The sequence below is a fragment of the Electrophorus electricus genome, chromosome 2 (genome assembly GCF_013358815.1).
Source record: "Electrophorus electricus isolate fEleEle1 chromosome 2, fEleEle1.pri, whole genome shotgun sequence".
NCBI classification, from domain to species: Eukaryota; Metazoa; Chordata; class Actinopteri; order Gymnotiformes; family Gymnotidae; genus Electrophorus; species Electrophorus electricus.
The window spans coordinates 14163862-14178277 of record NC_049536.1 but is presented as its reverse complement, the minus strand read 5'-3'; positions in this window follow the sequence as shown (position 1 = coordinate 14178277).

The following is a 14416-nucleotide window of genomic DNA, read 5'->3' as shown; positions in this document are numbered from 1 at the left end:
TCACCAGCCTAATATTGACAAATTAGAGTGCAACCTCCGTAAATGAACTGGTGTGCAGCAGAATGAGCAATGTACTGCCACTACTCACTGCTTGCCTATTAACAACAGAATGTAATTGTTTGTACTCTGCTCTTACATTACAAAGAATGGAATTAATCACCATACACCTTTAGGGGCACTACGCTGTGATATTTATGTCTGCTTTTTGTACATTTGTGAGTGTGTTCTTGTGTTATTTAATTTAGTGTCTTTTGTATTTTATTATTTAGCATCTAAACATGCTTTAAAATTATTGATGCACCTTATATTTTTTATTTAGTGATTTTGTGACTGTGTATATGTATATATTTTTATGAATGTGCGTATTTTTTGTTTGCTGTTTGCAGCTTCTCATGTTCATGTGTGCGTTTTGGGTGTGCTGAATGTTGTTTGCTCTCTGTAGCACTAGAAAATACAGCACGTAATGTCCATTCTCAGTAACGTGAACAGGTGCCGCGGTGGAACTACTTTCTTTTATTGAGTTTCCCACTTCGCAACAAAAAGAACAGTGCCACCTACAGCCACATGTATTACAGCGAGCACCCATCAGTATAGCCAATACTTAACATTTCCTCACATCTTAATGAAAAAGTACACATGGTGCAGAGACAGTTTTTGTTGTCGGTCAGACGTAGGGATGGGTCAAGGGGGTGCTTCTGGTGATTATTCTGTCCCATTAGAGAACAGGCTCCCTAACAACTACATACAGTGCATTTCTGTCTAGAAACATATTTGCCCAAAGGTTCTATCATGTCAGACGTTCCAGGGATATCACCTTATGAACTGGGTAGCACTTGGTGTTTTCTTTTACTGAGGTGGCATCCAGTGCATTATGGTGGTTGTTTGGAGGTTAACTAGATATGCTATCAGACATTTGGTCTTTGTTTTTTTAGTAGATGTGGATTGAGTGACATCCAGCAATGACTGGGCAGCATGCCCAGGTGACAATACCAAATCTGACTACACAGGTTTTCAAGGAGTGGTTTGGCTCTGGTGAAGGAGGAGCTGACTGGCATGTTGTTGCTATACCTCTGTAGCTCCAAAATCCACAGCGTACGAAACAGGTCCACTCGGAGTAGTCACTAGTCCTGGTGCTCATCTCTCTCCAATCTATAATCACATGGCAGTACTGCATCTCCAACTTTAAATTGTCTGCATGTGTGGCCCAGAGAAGAATCCGATGGTCCTGTGTGTGATTCACAATCGACATCACACTGGGCTTCAGAGCATCCAGACAAGTGTATAATTGATAGCTGAGAAAAAGCATGGCTGGAAATTCTGTTGTAGTGTGTGGAGTAATTCAATAAGTCACCAAAAATGTGTTTAACATTTGTTGAACAGTGGTTGATCCTTTGGAGGATTTAAGTACATGCTTAAGAGTTTGCACAAATCTTTCAACCCTCCCATTGGTGGCCCGATGAGGCAAGGCTGAATAAATATGCTTACCATGGTTAGCCTTCAGGAATGCAGTGAATTATTGTGCAGTGAATTGGGATCTATTATCACTGACAAGGACTTTGGGTATTCCATAGTGGATGATAATATTTCCAAGCACCCAGATAGAAAGAATATAGAAATAGAAATCCGTGGTCATGGATTCCATTATCTGCACCTCAGGCCACTGTGCATTTGTTGTGTATTTGTTGCCATGGTCTGCTCATGCAAACCCATGGATGGCGAGAGGGCAATGGAAGGACATGGCATGGCATTCCCTGAATCAGTTGGCTGGCATGGCAACTCTTTGCCTACCATTTAATGATGCCATAAAGAACAGGCCATCATACACAACAATAATCAATGGCTTTCGCAGGCAGTATGTAGATCCTCAAGGACTCCTGGGCACAGTCTGGGTAGATCAAGAACTCTCATTCCCCACAGGAAGCAACGTTGCCGTAGAAACAGTTCACTGGGCCTAGTCAAGTAAAGTGGCATCTCACTGTTACTATCAGGGTTCAGTGCACTGTTACCTTTGGTGATGAGTGTCAGAACTGAAGAGAGAACAGAGTCGATCTTTGTTTCACTGTGGACTTCCAAGGTGCTGTCTTGTACCCATTTGGCTAAAGTACAGCACATCAACTGCATCCATTTCACTTGCAAAGGTAGCTAAGAAAGACCATCAGCACTGGCATGCTGCGCCAGTTCATAGTGTGAACACTGTGCAATACAAGCCGCGTTTTGCTCTCTGAAATGTGGATTCACATTCTACATTCTCATTCTACGATGCCAATGAGTTCCTTTACACAAGAAGTATTTAATGGATGTAGGATGGTCATTAGATTAGGTATGAATCAGGAGATTCATTTTCGTTTATGTGACCCAAGTAGTCTCAAGGTATTTTTGAAAATGTCGCATTTTTCCTTCTCTACTTGCAAGCCAAACTCCTTGAGACACCCAAGGATTGCATCCAAATGTTTTAGGTGTTCGGCATCTGTATGCTCGGTCACCAGAATATTGTCCAGATGGAAAGATGGCAGGCGCTGACTTGCCAAATCCCAAATCCCAAATCTGAGACAATTATAATAAAAAGGGCCTTTTTGTGTAGTGATTGTGAGGAACTTACGTGATTGGTCAAAAACTTGTATCTGTAAATATCTGCAAGTCTAGCTGGTTGAAACATTTAAATTCACGACAGATGTGTACTTCCCCAAACTTTTTCAAGACTGGGACTACAGCAGTTACTCAGTCTCTAAATGGTACTGGTGAGTGCACTCCAGCTTCAGTGAGATGGGTTAGTTCAACTTCAACCTTTAGATATAAGTCGTAGGTGACCATGGCAGAGCTTGGGGTTATGGTGAGGCTTCAATAATATTCTTGCCTAGGTGCCCTTCATCACTCCAGGTTCCTTGAAGAAGCCTGCAGCTTGTTTCTTTTACACGTGTTCTAATGTGATCAATTGTATCTCTTTCCAGTTTAATCTGATTTGGTGCAACAACTCTGCCAATAATGGTGGATATTTACCTTTTAATATGTACAGTGGAATTATCACAGTCAGTTTGTTCAGTTTTACTTGTACATCAATGACCTCTTGTGGACATAGTGCTTCCCCAGAGTACCTTCTCAAGGTAATGTCCATAGGACGCAGAGGTAAGTGGTTTAGTATTGCTTTATATTTTTCTGTTGAAATAAGTCTGCTGTGCCCATGTCAAGCTCCATTTCTAAAGGAATTCCCTCAATACCAGTCTGTACAGTGATGCCTGAGTTTTCCCTTAATACCAGTCTGTACAGTGATGCCTGAGTTTTCTCCTATATGTGACACTTCATGCAGAACAAGATCTGGACATTTTTCCTGCATCAATGCTTTGCAAACAATTGGTTTTCTGTCTTTTTTCCTGTTTGGTTTCAGTTTTTGTGGTGTTCCACTTTCTGACACTGTAGTCTTTTTAGCTCTGCAAACTTGGACATGTGCCCCCTTTATCCAGCTCTTATCCTTGTATCAGCAACCATCCTTCCTATGATTCTTATTTGATGACAGTGACTTAGCATTTACCTTTGGTGATCTGCTGAGATATTGTAACTTGCATGCCATTGTTTCCATTGAGGCTGTTATTTCCACTTGTCAGCCCACAAATTATTTTGTCGTGAACTGCACCCTCCAAGTGGGAAGCTTGTATCCTATATAACAGAGCAACATAGGCACTTTCCTCTCACTACAAATGCTATACACCAACACACAGTGCTCAAACTGTTCAGTGTAGGTTCTCCTCCTTATATATAAAAAAAGATAGCTGAGATGTGCACACTGGTAGGTGCAAGCTTAATTTAGACACCTTGTCACCAATTATGTTATAATTTGTTTCCTCTCCTTAGGCTTAAATAATGTAACACTTAATGTCTACATTCAGTAACGTGACCCCCACACACATTCGAGCTGTGATGGAACTACTTTGTTACACTTCCCAACAAAAGTAACAGAGCCACCTACATGCATATGTATAACAGTGATCAACCATTAGCATAGCCAATACATAACACTGTATTTAGCCATGGACATTCTGCTGTGCACTTTTGAGTGTGTTTGCATGGGTTTGTGTGCAACTTATTTGGGCTCCATGTGTTTTAACATTTGTCAGATTACGTAATCACTTCTTTTAAAATGAGTACAGCAGCACAAGCAAAACAGAGGGAAAAACTGCAAAAACTGGAAGATTGTGAAACACAAGCAGAAAAAGGGCTGAAATCTGCTGAAATAATGCACCTTAGAAAGAGCACAGAGCAGCTCCCATTAGAGCAGCCAGATGTGAACGCGTCAAGTGAAACATCACAAATGCTTCTCCTTCCCATAATGAGAAAGCTGTTAGCCACAGACACACACAAACACACATGCGTATATACACAAACACATGCATGCCTTCAGTGCATGCACACTCTCTATCACACACACACACACACACACACACACACACACACACACACAAATGCTGCAGCCTTGAGAAGAGGCAATCTCAAAACTGACATTAGCCTTATTTGTTAATGTGTTAGGTTAGATGGTTAGGTTAGATGTGAGACTGTTTTTCAGTGTATTTTTGTATCTCTAAGGATGGTTAAAAAAGAAAACTGTGTAAAATGGCATAAGAAATATGATACTGTAATGCAGTAGGACTTTATGGAAAGGATGAAATGCAGTTATATAGATCGGTGCAGTGACGATTCTATAGAGCAATATATGTGCTATCTTCTGCTTCTTTCTCTTTTTAACCCCCTGTTTCTCAGGCCATGGTTGAAGCTAAGCAAAGACATGTCCATGTATTCTGAAAAGGAAGTAATTGGAGGGTGGAGGAGGTGGAGGAGTGTGGCTGTTCATAGGTATAGTCTGTGGGGTGAGATGAGCAAAGAAAACGAAGAATGACGATGGGACTAAAGGCAGGAATGAGTTGATGAGAATTGGCTGTTGTTGCAGTTTCTGACCTGAGAGGGGCAGCAGAGACACAGCTCTCCTAATACCACCATCTTAATGTCGTGAGTAAAAACTTCTGGGAGAAAATACTAGCTCGCGCGCGCGCACACACACACACACACACACACACACACACACACACACACACACACACACACACACACACAACTTCAATAACTGAAATCTGGGTTTACAATGACTGCAGCAAAGGGAGAGTGACTGAGAAGGCCATGAATGGAAGCACATGGCTGAACAGGGAGTCATAAGACACATTCCACTGCAGAGTTCACAAAAACTAGGAAAGCCAAAACCAGGAAGGCAGTAATGGCAGCATGGAGAGTGGGAGAGAAGAATCAGATCCAGGAAAAAAAAAGGATTGAGAATCATTTTCTGCGTCTCGGAAAAAGAGGCGGGGAAATGGAAGTCCCTCTGGTTTTCTTTCAGACACATGTCATGATATTTGAGCTTTCACAGACCTTACTGGGCTTTAGTCGCAGAGCAACTTTAAACTTGGAATGCTGCAATTTGCAGAGTTCATTATTGTCCATTATTTGTACTTTATTTGTACTTTTGTTGTATCAATTAGCACACATGAGTTGTGCATGCATGTGCGCCGAGATCAGCTTAGTGACAATCTAGAAGTGTTAAAATTGAGGCTTTGACTGACTTAAATTGCACTAGTCACAAATGGTTTAGTGCAGTTTAGACACAGCTGATTAAACTGTCATCCTGTAAAGTGGATTATGTCTGTGCACGTGCTTATACACTCATGAACATACAAACCATGACAGTACCGCTGACATCCGTAGAAAGTCGTTGTGATTTGGACTGTTGCAAGAAAGGACACTGGACCTCAGAGACTGGTGTGTGTGTGAGTCCAGTTGTCAAGTCTGCAGGGAAGGGGCACGCAAAAGGCAATCCATCCGCAAGGCACATTTGCATACATAACTGTGTTCACATGCATGCAAAAGGGTGTTTATATGTGTGCATGCATAATTTGTTCTGATGTACCATGAGGCTTGATTGCCTATTGCAGGTATCTCCCTGCAGACTGGTCAGCTAACACACACACACACAATCTCATTCCTCATGCCCTGCAGAGAGGAACAGTTTGCTCCTGTCAGTGCCTGCAAATTGAGTTTTGGATTGTATTCATAACTGAATGTAGCATCACGGTCATGGTCAAACACTGTAGTGATCATTTTCTACTGAGCTCTTAAATGGGTCATTATTTTTGTCACTTCCAAGAAATACCAGATATAGATATAGTACAGTATAAATGCTTTTGATAGTCACTATTATGTATTTCCAATCCATAAGCTGATCAGCTCCTCAGATATGTGCAGCAAAGGAAACAACTTAAAGTCTATGCAGGCACAATTTTAAAGAACAGCAGCCAAATGCTGGCAAGACTACAATGTTCATGAACTTCTGAAAGAATATGATCGGTGCACTCTGTCAGGTCTCCCATATTTCTATACTATAATCCACTAGCAAATGCTCCTGGCACCTGACAAAGTTTATAGTCTGAACTCACTGCTACCCTCGGTGAAATCCAATATCATGACAACATAAAAATTCATTCTGTGTTGGGATGTTGTGGTTTCACCTTTGACTTCAGCTTCCCCACCACCAAGCAAATGTAAAATGCCTGCCTCTGTGAAATGAGCTAAAGTCTGTGATATTCGATTTAACAGTGGTTTTACCATTTGACACTTCCAGCCCTGATTATCGGAGTGGAGGGGGTTTGTGTAGCTTCAGCTTTGCGAGCAAGATTCCCTCATTAGCTCTTACCACCTTCTTCACTTTATCCCCCATCAAGCCTGGTTATGTGGATCTAATCAGGAAATAAACGTGAGTTTGAGGTAGAGGCACTGACTGAGGCCTAGGTTGGTGCAGGGGTGGAGAATCAGGGATTAAAGGTGAAGCAGAGACTGAGGTCCATGCTGAGCTTGCTACTGATATTTAGGCTATGGCAGGGGTCAAGGCAGATAGGCCTGAGGCAGCCACAGGGGCCTTGCAGGCAGCAGGCAGCAGCTGGCAGCCGGCAGGCCCGAGCTGGTCAGAGAAGCGGCGAAGCAGCAGGCAGGCTGGTGGAGCCGAGAGCCTCGTCTCCCCCAGCTGGCGCGCTAATGGAAGCGGAGCTGCCAGATGGAGCGAGGGTGGTGTAAATTGATTCCTTGCATTCGTCTTCATTAAGGGTGCCAGGCTCCCAGGCCCGAGTGCCTGAGTGTGCCGAGTTTTCCGTGGGAAAAAAAAAAAAAAAAAAGTTGCGAGGGAACAGACACGGATTAGTATGTGTGTATAGAGTCTGTGTTGTCCATTAGACCAAAAGGCACAGAAAACCTTTAGGATGTCTGAAGAAGTAAGCTGTTTCTGTGAATCAATTTCAGATGTTTGGATTTGTTACACTTTTTGATCTGTGTGTGTATTTGTGACTGAAACAGAGAAAGAGAGAGACAGAGAGAGAAGGAGAGGAGAATCTGTGGTCGCTCATCAGTGAGTTTGTACAGAAAACAGTGCAAGGTTGACACAGAGATGGCTAGCAGTGGGCCCACGGTCCCGGCTGAAATAGAGGGGTGGCTGCAGTCATGAGGTCTTCTTGTGACCCACACTGCCTCCCTTTCGCATACACTCAACACCATGCAACCCGCACTGTGTCACCATCCCATCTGACATGGGTCAGGTCCTCTCCCCTCCAACATTCACCCTCGTCCAGGCTGTTGGGGTCCCTGGCAAAAGCATGTACTAGATGTCCCCCACTCCTTGCTTCCTCTTCCTGTCTCTCTCTTTCTCTCCCTCCAATGCTCCAACTTCTGCTCTTTGACGGTGTCGCACACATTCAGCTCACGCCACCATATCACTGTTCCAGTGATGCAGCAGTTCAAATTACATGGAGGAACAGTCTCGAGAAATGAGCATTATCAAAAGGGCCTGTGCTCGGGTTTGGCCCCCAGAGGGGAGGACAGACACTGTCATCAACCACCAGCCACATTCATTTGCCGACAGCTCAAAGCTCTACTGAGATTAAAATAAATTTATAAATAAAAGCCGCAAGCAAATAAATAAATACAGTGCTGTGTTTTTCTTCCAGAGCATCCTAAAAGGGGATTTGTTGGTACAGATAAGGGGTTTGATGGAGGATCACGACATCAAACGCTCTCTGTGGTGGCTTCAGGAGTCTGGCTGGAAGTTTGCTAGGTCGACGGTGAGTAGATTCCATGCCTGCTGTCTCTCACCACACAGCAAAGCCCTTCATCAGTTCTGTGACAGGATGGAAGCAGGAGAGTCAAATTCTGTCTGTCTGTCTCTCTCTTCTCTCTCTTTCTCTCTTCTGTCTTGTGTCTCACTCTCCTTCCTCTGTTTATTTTGCTTTCCTTCTCACTTTCATTTCTTTCTTCCCCACTGCTTTGGGAACCTTAAGGAGATTACAGTGTGTTATTGCGCTGGAGGCTCACCTACCTCTCAAATCCGTGGAGAGCTCTTGACTGTCGCTCCAAATATAGAGCGTGTTTATGATTCAGCCCCCACTGCATGGCAGTGGGTGCCCTACTGGCAGTGTTCTTCCACTCTCCATATTCTGTTTCTCTCTCTCTCTCTCTCTCTCTCTCTCTCTCTCTCTCTCTCACACACACACACACACACACACACACACACACACACACATATATATATATATATATATATATATATATATATATATATATATATATATATATATATATATATATATATTTATGACAGCAATGAAATTAGGAAACTCAAAGAAAAAAAAAAATCTACATTCTTGGACCACACGGAATGAATGTTATGATCTACTTTTTCTATATAAACTGGCTCCCCTTACTACTAATTCAGAAGCACTTTGCTTGCACAGCTGATGAAAGACCTCTGTCTGAAACGTTCTGTTTCTCTGGAAACTGTGTACTTTACTATAATCTCTCTCTGCATCCATGAAATACTGTTGTATACATGTCCTTCAGAATGGTGACAGATGCTAAAATATACTGTTTTTTCATACAAAGTTCCAAAATGGAGCTTAATTGCTTCAACATCTCTACTCCAAACATTGTGGAGTTTTTAGTATCTTTTTTATGTCAATCATATCTGTTCCAATTTGAAGACACTTGTTGCTAATTTGCTCATTGCCCTGTGTAGTTTTTACTGAAGCCCTGCATTAGTCTGAACTTATGCCAATTTTTAAAAAAACACTCAGAAGAGAGCGAGAGAGAGAGAGTGAGAGAGAGAGCGAGAGAGAGAATGAGGCAAGTCACGGTGACCGACTCTTTTCTTCTCACTGCATTTGTCTGGGAGGCGTGATGTAGTGATGCTGTGGTGTCTGGCTCAGCCTACTGTCCTCCCTCGCTGCCTCTCCATTTCTCCTCTATCTGTCATTTTCTCCTCTCCTGCTCTCTCTCTCCCTCTGTTCTTGCTCTCTATGCATTTCACATGGATGCTGAAGCTTTCCTTGAGGCAGAGGAAGAAACTGTATCTCGCAACTTGCACTCAGTCATGTAGGCATCTTGATTCATCTGGGCAGGAGAGAGAGAATGAATCCAAAACATTTGACCCAATAGGTGAAATTTACTTCACAAATTTGAGATGGTACACCCCATCTTTAAGTGAATATCTAATACTAAAACTGCCCATCCTATGGGGAGAAAAGAAAGACAGCAGCGCATTAGCTGGGTGATATATATATTTGCCTGCCAAAACATGAGAGACAGTGAGTAGCCCAACCAAACACAACACAAACACCACACACACACAAACACCACACACACACACACACACACACACACCACACACACACACACACAAACACCACACACACACACACCATACACACACACACACAAACACCACACACACACACACACACATACACACACAAACACCACACAAACACCACACACAAACACCACATACACACACACACACACACAGACGGTACTGCCCTGACTTTATGTATTTATCTATTATTATTTCTTCCTCCTCTCCTTATTATTATTTATTTAGTTTCCACTTCTTTACCGTTCAAGTATTATTTCAAACCAATTACAGTTCTTTTAGTGTTCCATTATAGAAGTCTTGATTTCCTTAATTGCAATCATTCATTCATGTTGTTTACTGTAATACTGCTTCAGCAATACTGTAATTGAATATGGTGATGCCAATAAAGCTTACTGAATTGAATTGAGAGAGAGAGAGAGAGAGAGAGAGAGAGAGAGAGAGAGAGCGAGAGAGAGAGAGGTGGGGGAGGAAATTAAAGCTTTCTTTAAAGTGCTCTTTGGCTTTGAACTCTTAGTGATGGGTGCAGAGGGCTGTGCTCATTGCCAGCCTTTAATGGTCACCTTAACAATCACAGAGGGCAGACTGAGAGCATCACACAGGAACAGACAGATGGGCGGATGGCCTGGCAGATGGATGATCGAAGAGAGTGAAGGCTGTGTGATTTACACACAGAGACACTGAGGGAAAAAAAGTGGCGGGGTGGGGGGGGGGGGGGCATTATTGATTGAACGTGTGCATTGCAAACTCATGATTAGGTGTGCATAAAGTGAAGGGGTCGTGAACCAAAACCACTCAAAGAGAGTATGCAGTACAAGGGAAGGCAAACATATTTATGCTGGAGTAATGGATGCTGTATGCCATCCAAACATGGTTGGCACAGCCTATAGATAGTGGACTGCAAGGGACAGGTTTCATTGTTCACTGTTCATGAAGAGTGATAACATAAAAGTATATAACCACATTAAACAGTGCATATTCAAAAATGTTGCTTGAATTCTCAACTCTGTTTATAGACTGAAGAATAGAAACAGTGAAATTTGATAGCACTCTGCCTTTGATTTCACTAGAGCAGAGACATGTAGACTAGAATAAAAACATATTTTATTTTTGATTGCTAACTCTTAATTGCTTTCAGAAATAGGCCTCTATTTTCAGTTATATTTTAATTAACACTCAACTGTGTCGTTAGCCCTGTTTTATGGGTTAGGATCATATGCACCAATCAATATCCTTGCCATTTTCAACATTGTACATTCTAACATTTCAGTATAAATATAGATATTCTGAAATTTTAAAATGATGTTTAACCAACATATCTCAGCTGAGATTTACTAAAAAACAGCCCCTGTACCTGCTCATCAGAGACATGGAAGATTTAAGGTTCCTCGTGTAATCTTCATGAGAATATACAGTATATATTTGTTTTGTGAATAGCTGGGTGCATTTACCTTTCTGCACAACTGGATAGATGCAACAGTATGTAATAGGACTGTCACACACTAAGACATTCCCATGATTCAACTGATCAAAGCTGATTAAAATGAAATTATATTCTGTGCATACGTTCATGTCAAGTGTACTTTTGCTTTAATTTTCTGATTACTTACAATAGAGGTTTAAACAAAAGCATTCAAGTGCATTTAAAAAAGATGTGACTCTGCATGCAAATGAGTTCTACCCATAAGGAAGGCAGATCTTGTCAACCTGCCATTTAGTTTATTTGTGGTTATACTGTTTTTGAGTCCATATGTTCAGTTTGGTGTTTGCTTAGCTGATTTAATCTAATTACAATAAGTTCTCATTTTAGTATTAAAAGAACACATTGTATGTGACAAACTAAAGATTTTGTATCCTTAGTTTCAGGACAACACGTGACATTTTTGTTATTTGTCGTTGTGTATTTAACCTAATTTTGTAATTGATTCTGCAATTTAATTTCTGAATATTTCATTAATAGTAATAAATGATTCGATTTGGGTTTACATGTTGTTCAATGAATTCGCCAACTAAAACCATGCAATAATACTGACTGCTTACTAGGCCCAGTTCTTACATTAACCTTTTAAGCTTGTAATTCAGTTGTGCCCTTTTTGATGTATTCTCCAAGTTCGATTGTGTGGTAACTATAAGAATTTGAGAAAGACTGAGATCAAACATCTTTGGCTAATCAGGGCAGGGCCATCCCTGTTTTGCACACCAGCTAGATCTTTACCACACAAAATGTTACCTGACAAACATATTTAATTAATGTCTGGTGAGGGATTTGTGACTACGTGCTGTGGAAGAAATGTGGATGCCATATTTCCTTAACTTACTAACATTGTAGGTTATATTAGCATACTGTATTACTGTGTTAACTGTACTACTTTAGTGTAATAAAGGTGACCGAGGGGTGGGGAGAGGTGGAGCCTTTTAATTGGGGACAACTATAAATGTGTGTCTAGAGGACGTTTTGAGTGGCTTAAATGATCCTTGAGTTTAGAGACTGGTTACAATCGCTAGGGAGAGCCTTGAGATGCTTCGAAAAGGAAGTGTTAGAGAGTTCCATGGTAGTTCTCTGGTAGCCCTCTGCTAAACTGGCTCAGTCTGAGAATTAAATTTTTCTGGAATGATTTGGAAGCCTTATGTTTGCAGTGATTCACATTGTTTCAATTTAAGTTTCAAGTTTCAATTTAAGATTTGTGGCATGCTTTCATGATGTTTGTGTGACTTTCAAGACTGTATTTTAATGAACTTTTTACCCTATTTCATCCTCGACTTTATCCCCTTAACCGGATCTCCTGGGTATACCAAAGGTTGTGTACTAACATGTTACATTCCCTTAGTATTTCCTATCACACCTCCTATGATAAGTCTTTCTAGGGTAAAGTTTAAATTTCCAGATGAATATTTGTTATGATTGCATATATGTTTTATTTGGCTGGGTGACATTCCATAGTTCTGATCAGGGCAGCTGACAGGGACCGGCTCCCCTGGTTGTGCTGCTTCTTACTGATCGAGGGGGCCATATACAAAGAGCACATACAGCTAAACATGACCCAAGCCCTGAGACCCAAGCCTGGAATTGCACTGACGCATCTGCGTTACAGCATTTAGCCAAGTTGCCAAGTCCCACCTGTCCCAGCAGCCAGGTAGAAACCACTGCTTCACCTTATTCTGGTCATCTGATGTCATCCTGCTAACCATACAGGCAAACTCTCTGGTTTTCACTCTGGTTCTACATTCTCTGCCACCAGCATAAGTGATGGTGGGATATGCTTTTATAGCCCGAAGAGATGTTGCTTTGGTTTGTGTGCTTTGGTTTGTCACGTCGGATTATCATCTGGTTGGTTAAGGTAGGCTCTGAGTTCACTTACTTTTGTCTTAGATTCTGTGAAATTCAAGGATTGTTGTCTAAACCTAGTTGTTAGTTGCTTGGTAGCGGTAATTACTCATTACAGGTGTAGTTTCGCCCTGACCTTAGGTGTGAATTGAGGGGCGGGCTCAGCACTTATTGAACTAAGTTAGATTAGGACGACGGTAATCAACATATGGAGGAGGTTTGGTGGTGTTCTCAATCAGTTCATCTACATCTCACCTACAGGACTTCACAAACTCGGCTAAGTATCTTCTCATATTACCTCAATCCTTTATCTCATACATCCACAAATCAAGCATCTGAAATGTGCTTCACAATTCCTGTCCACATATCCCACAGATCTCCTCGACACAATCATAGACGTCACAATCTCAGCAACCTCACTGACTCACAACGTTTCACACCATCACATATCGTGGTGGCAGGAGGGCTCTGGAACTGCCAATCTGCTGTCCAGAAGGCTGACTTCATCTCAGCATTGGCATCCCTCCACTTCCTACACTTCCTGGCTCTGACAGAAACATGGGTCAACCCTGAGAACTCGGTGACTCTGGCTGCTCTCGCCTCTGTTTTTTCATTTTCTCATTCTCCGAGGGGTCTTGGCAGGGGTGGTGGCACAGGTTTACTAATGTCTCGAGAGTGGCGTTTCATTCCACTTTCCTTCTCTACACTTTCCATCTCCTCTTTTGAATTTCATGCCATTACAGTGTCTTTCCCCACCAAATTTCTTATCATTGTCATCTACCACCCTCCAGGTTCCCTAGATCACTTCATTGATGAGCTCGACATCCTTCTGAGTCAATTCCTCATTGAAGGAAATCCACTCATTCTCCTTGGTGACTTCAACCTTCCATCAAACATGCATTCCTCCTGCATCCTTCCACTGTTGACAACATTTGACCTCACCCTAGACCACTCTCCTCCGACTCACAAACCGAGTAATGTTCTGGACCTGATCTTCACCCGTACCACCACAACGTCAGATATCGCAGTCACCCCCCTCCACCTCCCGGACCATCACTTCTCTCTCTCCCTTCCTTCTCTTTCCATCCAGTCCTCTCCAACATGTTCCTCCTCCCTCTGTCGCAATCTGCACTCCATAACTCCCTCTTCCCTTACTTCTACTATTTTGTCCACCCTTCCTCTCCCTGAATCTCTATCCTCTCTCTCTTTGGATTTCTACACTCTCCTCATCAATGAATCTCCCTCTCTCCTCTAGACCCTCTAATTCCTCCCCACCTGCCCCCTGGCTAACAGAAACACTTCGCTGCCACAGGAGAGAACTAAGGACTGCAGAGAGGTGGTGGAGGAAATCTCGTGTAGATTCAGAC